General features: G+C 48.3%; 1 long non-coding RNA gene across 2 annotated transcripts; it reads left to right on the top strand.

Moving 5' to 3' along the window:
* Positions 1 to 533: 533 nt before the first annotated feature.
* Positions 534 to 7,961, top strand: LOC139835945 (uncharacterized). 2 transcript variants are annotated; one of them, XR_011751279.1, is made up of 3 exons: positions 654 to 809; positions 6,734 to 6,916; positions 7,611 to 7,961. It is a non-coding gene; the product is annotated as an uncharacterized lncRNA (long non-coding RNA). The 2 variants fall into 2 exon arrangements; XR_011751278.1 differs by having other exon boundaries at positions 534 to 809; positions 6,734 to 7,961.
* The last annotated feature ends 5,876 nt before the right edge of the window (positions 7,962 to 13,837 follow it).

The following is a 13,837-nucleotide window of genomic DNA, read 5'->3' as shown; positions in this document are numbered from 1 at the left end:
TGTGTACTTGCATCTACCGCTGGCTGACTGGCTCCCCTTTACTCATGCTACTATCTTGTCTCTATAGGTTACATTGTGTTGCACATCTTGGTATTATACACGAGGCCAAGACTACCAAGTCTGAATTGCATTACTCCTTTCATCCTAGAATGTAATGTGCGTAATGATCATGTTTATACACAAAGATGTGAACATTTACAATACTGAATTAATATCAATAAACTCGCCCTAAAGTATGTTTTGTTAATTTGTTCATTCGATATTGTAGATGTAAATCTTATTCCTATATATTTGGTCAAAGTTAGTAAGATTTAATTTTTGAATAATTCTTAGACGTCTTACATTTTGGTGCGCAAGTACTAATCTATATATCCACACCTATTACGAGTCAAAGCCCGTACATAATCCAGCTCACGATGGCTCATGGCCAATGGACGTGATTTGCATGTTGGACAGCTCACCATGGCCAATCCATTGCATGTGCCGTCCTAGAAAAAATCGAAACACAATTACTCGGTTTCAGTAGAAGAAAAGAAACAAACATGCTATTAACATACTACTCATACTAGATATGCGAATCTACTCTCTTTCAGTACCGGTAGAGCGACTTCATTTCCGGCATAGCTGTTACTATTAAGGTGTTAATTTTTTCCTTCGCTGGCAGCAAAAATACATGATTTTCCAAGAGCATCCTGCATCGAGAGTGTCCAGGTCTTATATGTATATAAGTAGGCGAGTGTCGCCAAGCTCGTCCAAGTTCCAACGCGAGCCGCGATCAACTGACCAGTTCAGAACTGCAAAGACAACAGGTCCGCTTAAAATCTGTCTATTTAGGATAGTCATGCATGTGCCTGTGCTTTTTTTTGAGATGAAATGCTGCGATCAATTAAACGGCACACTCAGGTGCAAGTACAGATACAAGGAATTCTGGAGGGACAGCCTCCCATACCACATTACATTTATTTTCGCAGCCATAACAAGCTAGTTCATGCGCTACTTTGTTACCAGTGCGGCGCACATGCCTAATCGAATGATCAGCAAAACCCTTCAGCATCGACTTTATTTCTTCGACTAACGGTCCATGGACAGACCTGTCAATATCGCAGCTTCGGATTTTTGCCACAGCACCCAGGCAATCAGTCTCGAGAATCACCTTATCCAAGCCCTTCCTTCTTGCCAGCGCCAACGCGTGTTTGCAGGCCATGAGCTCGGCTCGCTCCGGATCTGGAGAAGAGTGGAAAAAATGGCTTGCTCCTGCTAGGAAACCGCCATTGTGATCTCGCAAGACCACGCCGCACCCTCCCTTTCCATCCTTCGCGGAGAAGGCTCCGTCCGCATTCAGTTTGGCCCAGCCCGTCGGTGGAGGGAGCCAGTGCTCCACCACCTTAGCCGCTCCAACTCCTCGCGCCGGTTTAAGCCCCTGCCATTCCTCCACCAGGAACAGGGACTTCCTTATGATCTCATGTGGCGAAGCAATTTGCACCTCCTCCCTCGCCTCATTGCGTGCTAGCCAGAGTTGATATAGGATCATGATGCTAATACAGAGTTCATCCTCCTTCATACCGCTGAACCATTCGAGTAGCCACCCATGCAGATCACGGTGTCGGCGAACAGCCATCGCGGGACGCCGTAGAGGAAGCCCCGTCTGACGTCGAGCCGCCTCCCATGCTTCCGCTGAATGTGCACACATCCAGAACCTGTGTAGCAAGGATTCACCTCGATCACATACGATACACCTCACTCCTGCTTTAATCTTCCTCCTCTGTAACTCTTCCCCTACAGCCAAACCATTTTTAATCAGACGCCATACATGTATCTTCGCCTTCCCCGGCACGTTAGCCGCCCACAAGGCCAGCCAACCCCGGTGATCATCCAAACTGGTCGAAGAGCTAGCGGTTCCCGACCGCACCGCGTCGAGATGCATCTTGAGATGGTACGCTGATCGCACACTGAAAACCCCGTTTTTGGTGTAATTCCAAGCTAAATAGTCGTCTGCTCCAGCTCTACCCACGGGAATCTTCAGAATATCCTCAACATCACCATCAAAGAAAATTTCTCGCAGCCTCCCCTCATCCCAGCCTTGTCCACCAGCCAGCAAGACCTCCTCGACCCTACTGATCTCTGCATCCGGTTTATGGCCAAGTGGCCTCATCAGCCCATCCCTTGGTATCCAATTATCAGTCCACACATTGACCGACTTCCCATCGCCAATACGCCATACCAGGCCCGCCCGGAGTAGCTCCCTACCATGCAGGATACTTTTCCATGTGTAAGATGCGGCTTTGGGGCAACTCGCTGACAAGAAGTTGCCCTCCCTGAAATACCTTGCACGAAGAACACGGGAGCACAAAGAGAGAGGCCTGGTTAGCACCCGCCATGCTTGTTTGGCTAGAAGTGCTTGATTGAACACAGCATAATTTCGGAAGCCCATTCCTCCCCCTCGCTTAGAAGCACACATACGCTCCCAGCTAATCCAAGGCACCTTCCTCTTCCCCTCTGCAGACCCCCACCAAAACCCAGTGGCAATGGAGGTTAGTTTCGAGCACGTCTTCTGTGACAACTTGAAACAGCCCATAGGGAATGTAGGCACCGCCTGCAGGACAGATTTTATCAACACTTCTTTACCCTCCATCGACAGGCCCTGCCCTTTCCATCCGTGCACCTTACTCCAAGACCGCTCGGGCAGATGCTTGAAAGCACCCTCCTTGGACCGTCCCACCACCGTAGGTAGTCCCAAATATTTTTCCGATAGAGCCTCGCATCTGATACCGATAGACTCCTTGAGCTCCGCTCTCCTCTCCACCGAGCAGCCCTTCCCAAAAAACACTGATGACTTATCTCTATTAACCTTTTGCCCTGAACTTATTTCATATACCTGCAGGATATGTTTCAGCGCCTCCATACTCTCTGTAGTCGCCTCCATGAATACTACACTGTCGTCTGCAAAAAGTAGGTGCGTGATCGTTGGACCCAGTGGTCCGAAACCCACCCCATTTATCCTCTTCTCCACCTGAGCACGACGAAGTAGAGCGGAGAAACCCTCCACACAGAAAAGGAACAAATATGGAGACAGTGGGTCGCCCTGTCTCAGGCCTCTAGACGGCAAGAACATCTCAGAGAGCACCCCATTCAGCTTAACTGAGAAACGAGCAGAGGTGGCACATCTCATTACCATATCAACCCATTGCCTAGCAAACCCCATCCTCTCCATAACCTTCTCCAAAAAAACCCATTCGACTCTGTCATATGCTTTCATCATGTCTAGCTTGACAGCACAAAGCGGAGTTTTCCTCTTCCTCTTCCGTATCGCATGCACACATTCATATGCCACCAAAACATTATCTGTGATTAATCTTTCAGGCACGAAAGCACTTTGCTCCTCCGAGATAAGAATGGGGAGGATCCTCTTGAGCCTGTTGGCCAGCACCTTCGAAGCAATTTTGTACAGCACATTACACAGACTGATCGGCCTGAATTGGGATAGCAGTTCTGGCTGGCTCACTTTCGGGATGAGTACCAAAATTGTATCATTAAAATCATCAGGACACTCTTTGCCAGACAGAAAGTCCCTCACCGCCGTACACACATGAGGTTTTACCAGTGGCCAGTGCCTCTGATAAAAGAGGGCCGGCAGGCCATCCTTGCCCGGCGCCTTCGTCGGCCCCATCTGGAACAGCGCTGTCTCAACCTCAGCATCGGTGACCCTCCCCACAAGCTCTTTGTTCATAGCCTCATCCACAGACCTCTCAATCAGAGCTAGAATGCCCTCGCTATTACTCGACCCCTCCGATGTGTAGAGGTGCTGGTAGAAGGCCAGTGCCAGTTCAACCATTCCCTCATTTGTAGTACAGCGAGAGCCATCCGCCCTGCGCAAAGCCTTCACTGTATTTTTGCGTTTCCTATGAGACGCTCTGTTCTGGAAATATCTAGTGTTTCGGTCACCCGCCTTCAACCATTCTTGACGCGAGCGCTGTCTATACATGACCTCTTCCTTTTCATACATCTCATGCAGTTTCTTTTCTATCTCTTTGACTTCATCCGAGGATCCCGATATCAACTGCTGCACTTTGGCCTCCTCCAGCTTTCCTCTCAATGCCTTAAGCTCGGCCTGTACCGACCCAAAGGTGTCAAAGCTCCATCTCTTTATATCCCTGGTCATATCCTGTAACTTCTGCCAAAAACCCCGAATGCCGGGATCCGCAGCTCGATTGTTATCCCATGCCTCCTGTATCATCTGATCATAGCCGTCATGCTTAAGCCACATTTCTTCAAACATAAAACCCCTCTGCTGACCTAAACCCCTCCTTGGCGCAGTCGCCTCGGTCTGTATCAACAAAGCCATGTGATCGGACTCTTCAGTCATAATATGCTTCACCTGGGCATTTGGAAAAATTTCGAGGAAAGACGCCGTCGCTACTCCTCTATCCAGCCGAACCTGTACGTTCGCCTCCCCCTCTCTTCTGTTATTCCATGTGAATGAATATCCCATGTATCCCAAATCAGTGAGCCCGCAGTCCATTAAACACTCCCGAAAAGCCTGCATTTGCCCCTCATTCCGTGGGTTCCCGCCTAGTTGCTCATCCTGACGCAAAATCTCGTTGAAGTCCCCAGCGCAGAGCCACGGTAAGTCGTCCTGGCCTCGCAGGTATCGGATGGCCTCCCACGTTCTGTGCCTCAACTCCGTCCTTGGCTCACCGTAAATCCCAGTAAACCGCCATACTTTTCCTTCCAACGAAATCTTGGCATCTATATAGTACTGACACCAAGGTCGAACGGACACCTCAACCCCTTCTCTCCACCAGAGCGCCATACCACCCGACCTGCCCACACAATCCACTGCCACACCGTTTTGGAAGCCCAGGCTCCATTTCAGCTTATTAATCGCCCTCGACTTCATCTTCGTTTCAGACAAGAACACCACCACCGGGTTGTATGATCTAATCAGATCACGTAGTTCGCCTACCGCCGCGTCCAACCCCAAGCCGCGGCAGTTAAGGCCAAGAAGACTCATTGCTCTCGGCGGCCCTGCGCCGCAGGGTCCGCCGCTGGATCTTCGAGCCGATCAAAAACTGAGCTAGTCCTCTGTCCATCTTCCTCCTGTCCACTCAGCCTGTCAAAGACCGAGTTTACCCGCTGCCTTTTACCAGCAGACCCTGACGTCTCCTCCCCCACAACCTGCACGGGTACCGGCATCCAAACCAATTTTGAGCTTCTCTTCTTGTTCTTGTTGACGCCCAGTGGCTCTTGGTTCAGTCCAGCATTAGAAGGAGTATCAGTCCTTCGAGCACGCTTAACATACGTTCCCCTCTGGTTTTTCTTTTTCGTCGGGCCCAGTGGCTCCGCCGCTACCTGCTTCTCCTTGGCCAGTGCCTTTTGAATTCTCCCTGGACTAGTGACATCCGCAGCTTCATCCCTCCTTGCTTTCTCACCAGTGCGAGAAGAGCTGGAATAGGAATATTCGTTAAACAAGTTCCTTCTCGGCGGCACATCACGTACCGATGCCTCCCCTCGAAACAAATTCTCCGTCCCCGCCGACCTGCTTGTATAGCTGCTAGATGAGACGGAAGGTCGGACAGGAGGCGGAGGCCTCTGGTTGCGCCTTGGAGAGGCACGCAGCCATTCACCCCACTGCTGCACCTCTTCTTTCTCAGCCAGACAATCTCCATCCGGATGCACTAGGCGCCCGCAATCGAAGCAGAAGTGCGGCACCTTCTCGTATTTGATGTCAAACCATGTCCCTTCAGTCTCATCTCTCGACTGTCTGAGACACACACCCCTCATCAGAGGCTGATCAACTTTCACCGCCACTCTGATGCGTAGGTCCTTACCCCATGCCATCCCATCTTCATCCGTCTCAACACTGATAAACCTCCCGACCCAATCACCTATCAGCTCCCCATACGCCCTGTTCATCATGTCCATAGGCAGGTCCAAGACCCTAGCCCACAACTCCAGCTCATCAAACACCATATCCGAGGGTCGTGTAGCCCCATCAAATTTCTTCAACAAGACCACATTGAAATCAAACTGCCACGGCCCTCCCTTCATCACATGCCTATAGTCTCCTTCTGACGAGAACTTAACCACGAACCTGTTGTCCCCGATTTCTCTGAACGTTGCTGCATGATGGAGACCCCAGGCGCGATGCATCGCTCGCTCCAGCGCTCCGATCACCAGCTTGCGCGGCGAGCACACCTTGCCTACCGCCGCCCAGCGCGGCTGAATCCTCGACGCACCCGCACCCTGGATCACCAGCCCCGTTGCCTCCTTGTCCGTGAGAAGGAGGTCACCCATCCTCGCAGATAAACCTTCCGCCAGATCGGCTGCACCTGCCTTTGCGGGAGATTTAGACGGAGCACGCCGTCCTCCTCCAGAACCTCCCGACGATCTGACCGGTGAAACCATCAGAAAACCTAAGCCCTCACGCAGGACTCCTGGAGAACTGCCGATGAGACTCAGAAACCACCAGCGCACGACCCAGGCCTCGCCGTCGAGATCCAAGTCGCCGCCGAGAAACACCACGCGAGAGAGGAAAACCCTAGCAGATCGCGATCGCCTCCCGATCGCCCTAGGCGTAACTTCCGCTCTTAGTGGACCCCCCTTCCATTGTCGGTACAATTGGATCAATCTGGGAGAGTAAAAACCTCTAGTCCATCCCGCATGTCTTCTGATTACAATCGGTGCATGTGCCTGTGCTGCTTATGTTAATAATCGTACGTGTCTTTTGTTTCAGGCAAGCTCGTCACTGCTGGCTATGGGCAACTGGATGTCGTCAGTACCACCACCACCGCCGCCTCCACCGCCACAGCCACAGCCACTGCGCCCGCGCCCGCAACACCCTGCAAATGATACGACTGTTGATGAAAATGGAGGCTTGACTTTCAAGCGGGGTAGGCAGAACCCCAGAAACTAAGCGGTGATACACCCAGAGTCCCAGACTCGATCTGATCTTCCTTTACTATATAGTTAGGTTTTGCCGGTATTGTTTCCCCACACTGATTAGCCATGTCTTTCAATATGCATTATAGTTTGAAAAGACGAAAAATTCCGTTTCACATAATAGATTGACAGACAAAATTATATTAGCGTACGCCTGTTACTGCTGCGGGAGGGGGGGAAAGTTGATCTGATATTTCTTTCCTTGATCTAGAAGCAAGTGGATATTCTTGTGACTGATCAACAATATATAGGTTATCTTTTTTTTCCCTCAACCTATGTTACTGACACACAGCTCGTTTCTATATCAACATTGTCCGGACAGCAGCGGCCAAGATTTGTCCTTGTTATACAAAATTAATCTCTCTAACAAGATTATGGTGCAGAACCAGATTGCCTTATATATACATGTAATAACATTAACGTAATGATTACCGGCCAGGGATACACACTGAGACTAGTTGATTTGGTCAAATTCTCCTTTACGAAGAGAAGAGAAGTGGTCAGTACAAGCAGCTTAGAAACAAAACTTTATTCTGAGCAATCTTATGATTACTTTAGTTGAAAATTCTTCAGAGCTGAGAGGGATCCTTCAATTTACAACATTTTTTTTGTTCACAAATTTTACTTTGCTATCATCATAAATGCTAAATATGGTATTTGTGTTATTGCAGCCGGTTCCCCATGTGACCACGAAAGCAATGGCATTATTTACAGCTGGAGCTCGCATGATATGAAAAAACAAATATGTGACCTTGACTCTATATGTCATTCGTTTGGTGAACAGTTACAATTAAGTTTTTGTTTTCAGAGGCAGTATATTTCCTTTTCGTCTTCTGTAAATGTACATTATATTAAGATCACTATAAACTACAGAAGAGTTCCTGATGTTTCTTCAAAAAATGTACCCGTCCTTGCCGTTGTATAGTGCATATGAGATTTTGAAAAAGTCAAATGTTGTAAAATTTGAACACGGCTATTGAGAAATGTATCGATATCTACAATACGGGAAGTGGTAAGTGTTACTGGGTGTGAAGTATTGCTTACGTAGGAAGTGTTAGTATCAAGAGGTTAGTAGGTGGAATCCCAATTGTATTCCGCTGTACCAAACCTGGTCAGAGTGGTGTAGATATGAACCATATCACATTTTACCCGGCCCTGAACTTGTGCCAGTGCATCAATTTTCATCCTGTTAGAAAGGCGTTCCAGCCGATTGTCGAGCCGAACGGGCGTCCCACAGTAACGCTGAGTTGACAGAAAGGGAGCTGATGGTTTGCAGGATTGGTAGCTTTTAAAAACAAATCAGAGCTTTATGAATTACTCGAAAACATTAAAATCATTTCGAAAGATGTCATGTAAAATGCTGAATTTTAGTTGATCCAAAGGCAACTCTAAAAAAACTAGCATGTGTAGTACATAAGTGGGCAGTGTGGTTAGCGTCACACCCACAAAAACTTTTTTTTTTGAAATGGAGGCAAAAGCTTTGCCCCATCTATTAATTAAGAAGAGTGTGCTCAGTTTTTAGGAGAAAACCGAGCGAAAACCTACAGCAACAGGGCCAAGCCCACACAAACAACACACCCACAACCAAGACACTCCAACATCGCGACACTAACAAACACTCAAACACGACAGTCCAACATCGAGCCGCAAAGGACAAGCTACGACATAGGGGGCACCCGTCAGCCAACTGCAGGTCCAGGGTAGGCAATAGCCAAGGTAGCGAGAAAATCACAAACTTCTCTGGCGACGACCGCTCCAGGCACCGCTGACAATAGTCCAGACTCCGAAACCTCATCACCAATAGAAACCACCTGCCTGTCAAACTCAGGCGAGAGAGAGACTGCAGCGTCAACAAAATCACACTTCTCTAAGCCAAGACACGGCGGAGAAGCCACATCCGAGGACTCGTGTGAGCCGGGCCTCGCTTCCTCGATGAAAGGAGGCGTAAGCACACCACCACACAACTCCATTAGCTCAGGCAAGATATGCATGACCGGAGCCGTAATTGCCGAGCTCGCCCTAGCTCGAGGAGAGAAACAACCATGAAGGCCCGCTCCGCTCGTGCCACTTTGCCAACAACATGAGGAACCAATGGATCAACAGGCGTCTGGGAGAGCCTACCCAACACAGCTTCCGCCCGCTCCAGAAAGCCCCCAACCGCAAGCATCCAACCGTGCAAGGAGTCAACAGCCTCTTGAAGAGGACGGACGGCCTCCTGAAGCAACTTAGCTTGCACCTCCAAAGCAGATTTTGTATCCGCTGAGGCCAAAGAGCTAACAGGAGCAGCAACAACTGACGCCCAGGATCGACGACAAGGCACAACGGACGGGAGCGAGACCTCACTCTGGACCCGGCGAGGAGCATTCGGGCGGGGCGACAAATCGACATGGCCAGCCAACCAACTGAGAGGACGCCAAGCGTTGCGACAAACACGCGCCCGGTGACCGTTCTCGAGGCATCGAGAGCACCTGAAGGGTTCATAGCAAACCGCAGCGCGGTGACCAGGAGCAAGACACCTGCAACATCTACCCTTGAGCCAAGCAGGGATAGGAGGGCGAGCAAAAGTCGGGGCCGGTGGAGCCGGGCGACGTAGGCCGCGCTGCGGCAACACCTCCTTCCAACCATCACGCTCGCCCGCCACACCATCCACCTCCACGCCATCAACCGTGACAACAGCAGCAGTGTTGAAGGTCTTGGTGGCTATCTCATTGTACAGCTAGTAAAAGCTCATCTCATTTCTCTAATATCCAGGCATATTGAACATTTCTTAGCTGTTTTGATCTTTATTATTGCATAGCTTGACCACCTCCTTTACATCACTTTCTATGATGATGAACCAGTGCATACGTCCGTCGAAAGACACAATCCTTCTATAATGGCATATCTTTCCATCACCATAGCACTCGTTGAATATTCAAACCAAAGAGCCTACACTCTGATAAGTTTTTCCTGATTATCACGAACCACACCAAGCTTGTACACCCTTAATTATTAGCATTAACAAAACTAGGATCAGTTATGGATTTTTAGGTGATCATGGTCAGCAGGTCTCCACTTCGCTTTCACTCGAGGCTTGCTTCTCTTTTCCCTACCTCATTTTAACAAGTTGAAGGAAGTTTCAATAACCCATCGTATCAATTTCTTGATCGATCTTTTTCCCTGTACATGGCAAAGATTATTACGCTATGTCCAGCTTGACCATGCGCCACACAAACTCATACTGGCTACAGAGAATTGCAGCACCGTACCGTTTAATAAACTAGCTACCCAAGAACTGGATGTAGCAACGGTATCCTAAATCGAGACTGCACGAAAGATTGTCTCCTAGTCATTGCCGCAACCTTCACTGTAAGAAATACTCTCAATATCTCTCATTTGCAATACTTCACAACCAGGGACAAATTGTTGAATTACCTGCCACCATAAAAAAAATACCTTTGGAATATTTGTTGTGTTAACTCAAACGCACGGCAAACCGAGTCGTCGCGCACAAAAGCCAAGCACCAAGCTAATTCCTCTCCCATGAGCAAGCTTTCCACCTTCCTCGCGCCGGCGCGCAGACGATCTACGAGCGATGGAAGGCCCTCTATTCCAACTATGTCACCCCTTCTGACGGCACCAATGGACTTGTCCCACCGCTGCCACGGGAATCCCTAGCGTTGGGCTCAAGGGTGGAGCTGGACTGTTTTTCACCTTGATACCTCTTCAAGTAACTCTTCCTGGTGCAAAGAAAAATGGGCCTTCCTGATGCACTCTTAGTGGGCTGAGGTGATGCACCAGGCCGATTTAGTCTCAAACTAGTACAAATAGTTGTTTTGGTGTGAAGCTGAATTTTTGGTGTTTAGATACCTAGGGGTATGTATCCACTACAGAAAACTTAAAAATTATGGATGGTATCTGGTGGAGTGTCGCTTCGAAGGGAAACTCGAAAGCTGGAAGGGTAAGATGGTCTCATATGGAGATCGTCTTGTAATCACAAATTTAGTTTTAACTACTTTACCTATGTCGATGTTCTCCATGCTAGGAGTACGGAAAGGGGTATGGAAGCATATAGACTTTTACATATCATGTTTTTTCTGCAAAGCCAATAAACGAAAATATAGCTTTAAAAAATATTATTTCCCACCAATGAATCAGGGATGTTTAAGTGTTGAAGTACTGGATATTAAGAATAAGTATTTTCTCAACAAATGATTGTTCAAGAAAATTAATGACAATGATGTGTGGCAAGAGAGATTGCAAAATAATTTTGTCGCATATAAGAAAAACCAACTGATTTCCCCTTTTGGAGGGTCTTATACGAGGTTAAAGATGATTTTTTTTGATAAATGATATTTCAAAATGATGAATGGCGCCAATTCTAGGTTTTGGAAGGATACATGGTTGGACAATACTCCCTTAGTGACGAGGTATCACCTCGCCAATGTCTACGTATTGTAGACTTGGGTTTTGGGAGAGAGCGACGATGGAGATTCCGGGAGCGAGATTGGGTACACGATTTACCCAGCTTCGGGTCCCCTCGGTGGAGGATCCCTACGTGCTGCTAGCAATCCAGTATATGATCATAGATGTGTTTACAGGGTGCCGCCGTAGGCGAAGCTATGTTGTCTATCTATTGTCCGCCTTATTTCGGGTGCCCTGGCTAGCTTTATATATGCAACCAGCCTAGGGTTTTACAAGAGTCCTAGTCGACTACTTCTTCGGGTTGCCTTGTTGGGCCTTCTCCATATTGGACCGAGCCGATCCAGGTATACCAATAATGAGTACTCGAAGGGTATACCCATGTCACTTAGGTCAATAATACCCATTATTACATAGCTAAGTGCCCGCGCGATGCTGCGGCTATCTTTCTCACCCTCCTTTTCCTCGTCAAAGGCACACGGTCATTTTTTTCCTTTCACCGTGTACCCTGCCTTGTGGAGGTACGGGGGTCTCTTTCATTGCCTTGCTAGAGTCCAATTATTTTGATTAGAATGGTCCACCGTGGCCTTGAGCCTTTTATTTTGTACCTCCCTTCCCAATGTTGCCTTCGCGTCAATGGCTTTAATGTCACCTTTACGTCTTTTGAAAATTGCCAAAACATTTTGATCATTTCTTGTTTTTTTTAAAAAAATCTTTTGAATGGATTTTTCGTTTATTTTTCTTTTGTTGATATAACTTATAGCGCTGAATATTATTAAGGAGATTTCTAGATTACATGCCGTAGGCATGGACGGAGCTGCATGCATGGTAATGGTGTCAGCTGACACCAATGAATTATTAAAATCCTTCACTATTTTTGCACTAAATATTGATTATCAGAAAAGATGATACCAATGCTACAAAGGTTGAACCCATTAGATTATTTTTCTTGCTTCGTCCCTCGTCGTAGGTAACTTGAATCATGTTTTCTGAGACGAAGTATTTAACTTCTCATTATGTATTTTCCATCGGCTCTACACCTATTCATCTCCTATTGTTCAAGTCAAACCGCAACGCATCAGAATTTAATTTAATTAAACATCTTTTATGTGAGGCATTGTTGTACATACACTTGAAGCTCGATTAGATAATATAACTAATATAACATAAACCAAACTATATGTCCTAAAATGAATAATTAACACAGCAAAGTTCACCAGTTCAAATACTCGCAATTTTTTCACAATTATCGATTTATAATTGATACTGGTTTGCATAATAATTAATAAGCAAAATATACATATACTGATTATTGCGATACCACTTGCTTCCGGTCTATCCAGTTTCTCCCTACTCTTTGTTTCCTCTCCAGTTTTTCCCAGTAGCAGCAGGACAACATGGTGGCGACGGATAAGATGCAGTGGCTCACTGAAAATTGTTGATTTTGGTATTGATTTGTGCGTTTCAGAGCTGGGATCCTGCCCGTCGTCCGCGCCCTGCCGCGACAGCCTTCCTTCCCCGCTGCCAAAATTAGATTGAAGAGACATGGACAGAGTACAGGAGGGCGGCAGGACTCAATCCATGGCAAGCTTTCCCGGCGAGTCGACTGCATCCCCGGCAAGCCGCAGGGTCGGCGTCCGCCGCGTCCACGACAAAACAACACGGCTGCGACCTCCTTTTCTTCCTCTCTTAGCCATGCGCGGCCAGCAGGCCTACCTCCTCTCCGCCTCCATCCCATCTCGTCCGGCTGCGCCTCCACGAGCTCGTTCAGCACCTCCGCCCATCCCCTTCGCCGTCCTTCTCCATCGAGGGCAGCGCGCCGGTAGTGGCTTCGACTTCGAGCCCTCGCCCGGCTGTTCCGGCTCCGCGGACGACAGGCCTGCGGGTTAATTATAGAACAATCGATGGGCCTAAGTGCTGTTCTATAATCGGTCTAATCGTGGATGGGCCAGAGACGGATTCTGTTTTGTGGACCGGTACGATGGTGCATAACCCGGAAACAATCGATCGAATCTATCATGACGTAGCGCCGGAAACGATCGATCGAATCGGACTTGAGGCAGCGACGACGTACCACGGTCGCTTCGCCATTTAATAGTAAAGAAAGATAGTAAAGATACAAGACAAAAATTCCTGAACCCTCATGCATGTGCATCAGGGTGAGCCCACTGGGCTTCACCCCTGGCTGGGCTGGTGCGCAACCTGTTTGCGCCCCGGTCAAACGGGGTAGGCGGAAATGCTGCGCAGGCCCCACCTGTCAGCTACGAAAGCTACCCCGAAGCGCTCCTCGTTTGCTGCTAGCTGCACCAGCGGCCGCGGTAGGATAGAAAAAGTTTAAGGTGCCCGTCCTGAAGAAGTGTCCAAGGCGACTGCCGCGGTGTTGATGTAATCGGTAACTCTGTTGGATTGACTATTGCGCATGTTCCAAGATTTGGTGTATCAACTATCGAACAATGAGAGAACCAACCTGAGGTTGGGTGGTTGTACCCCCCAGCCC

This window comes from Lolium perenne, chromosome 2 (assembly GCF_019359855.2).
Source record: "Lolium perenne isolate Kyuss_39 chromosome 2, Kyuss_2.0, whole genome shotgun sequence".
NCBI classification, from domain to species: Eukaryota; Viridiplantae; Streptophyta; class Magnoliopsida; order Poales; family Poaceae; genus Lolium; species Lolium perenne.
Note: the sequence above shows the minus strand (reverse complement) of the source record. Positions and strands in the feature narration are given on the sequence as shown.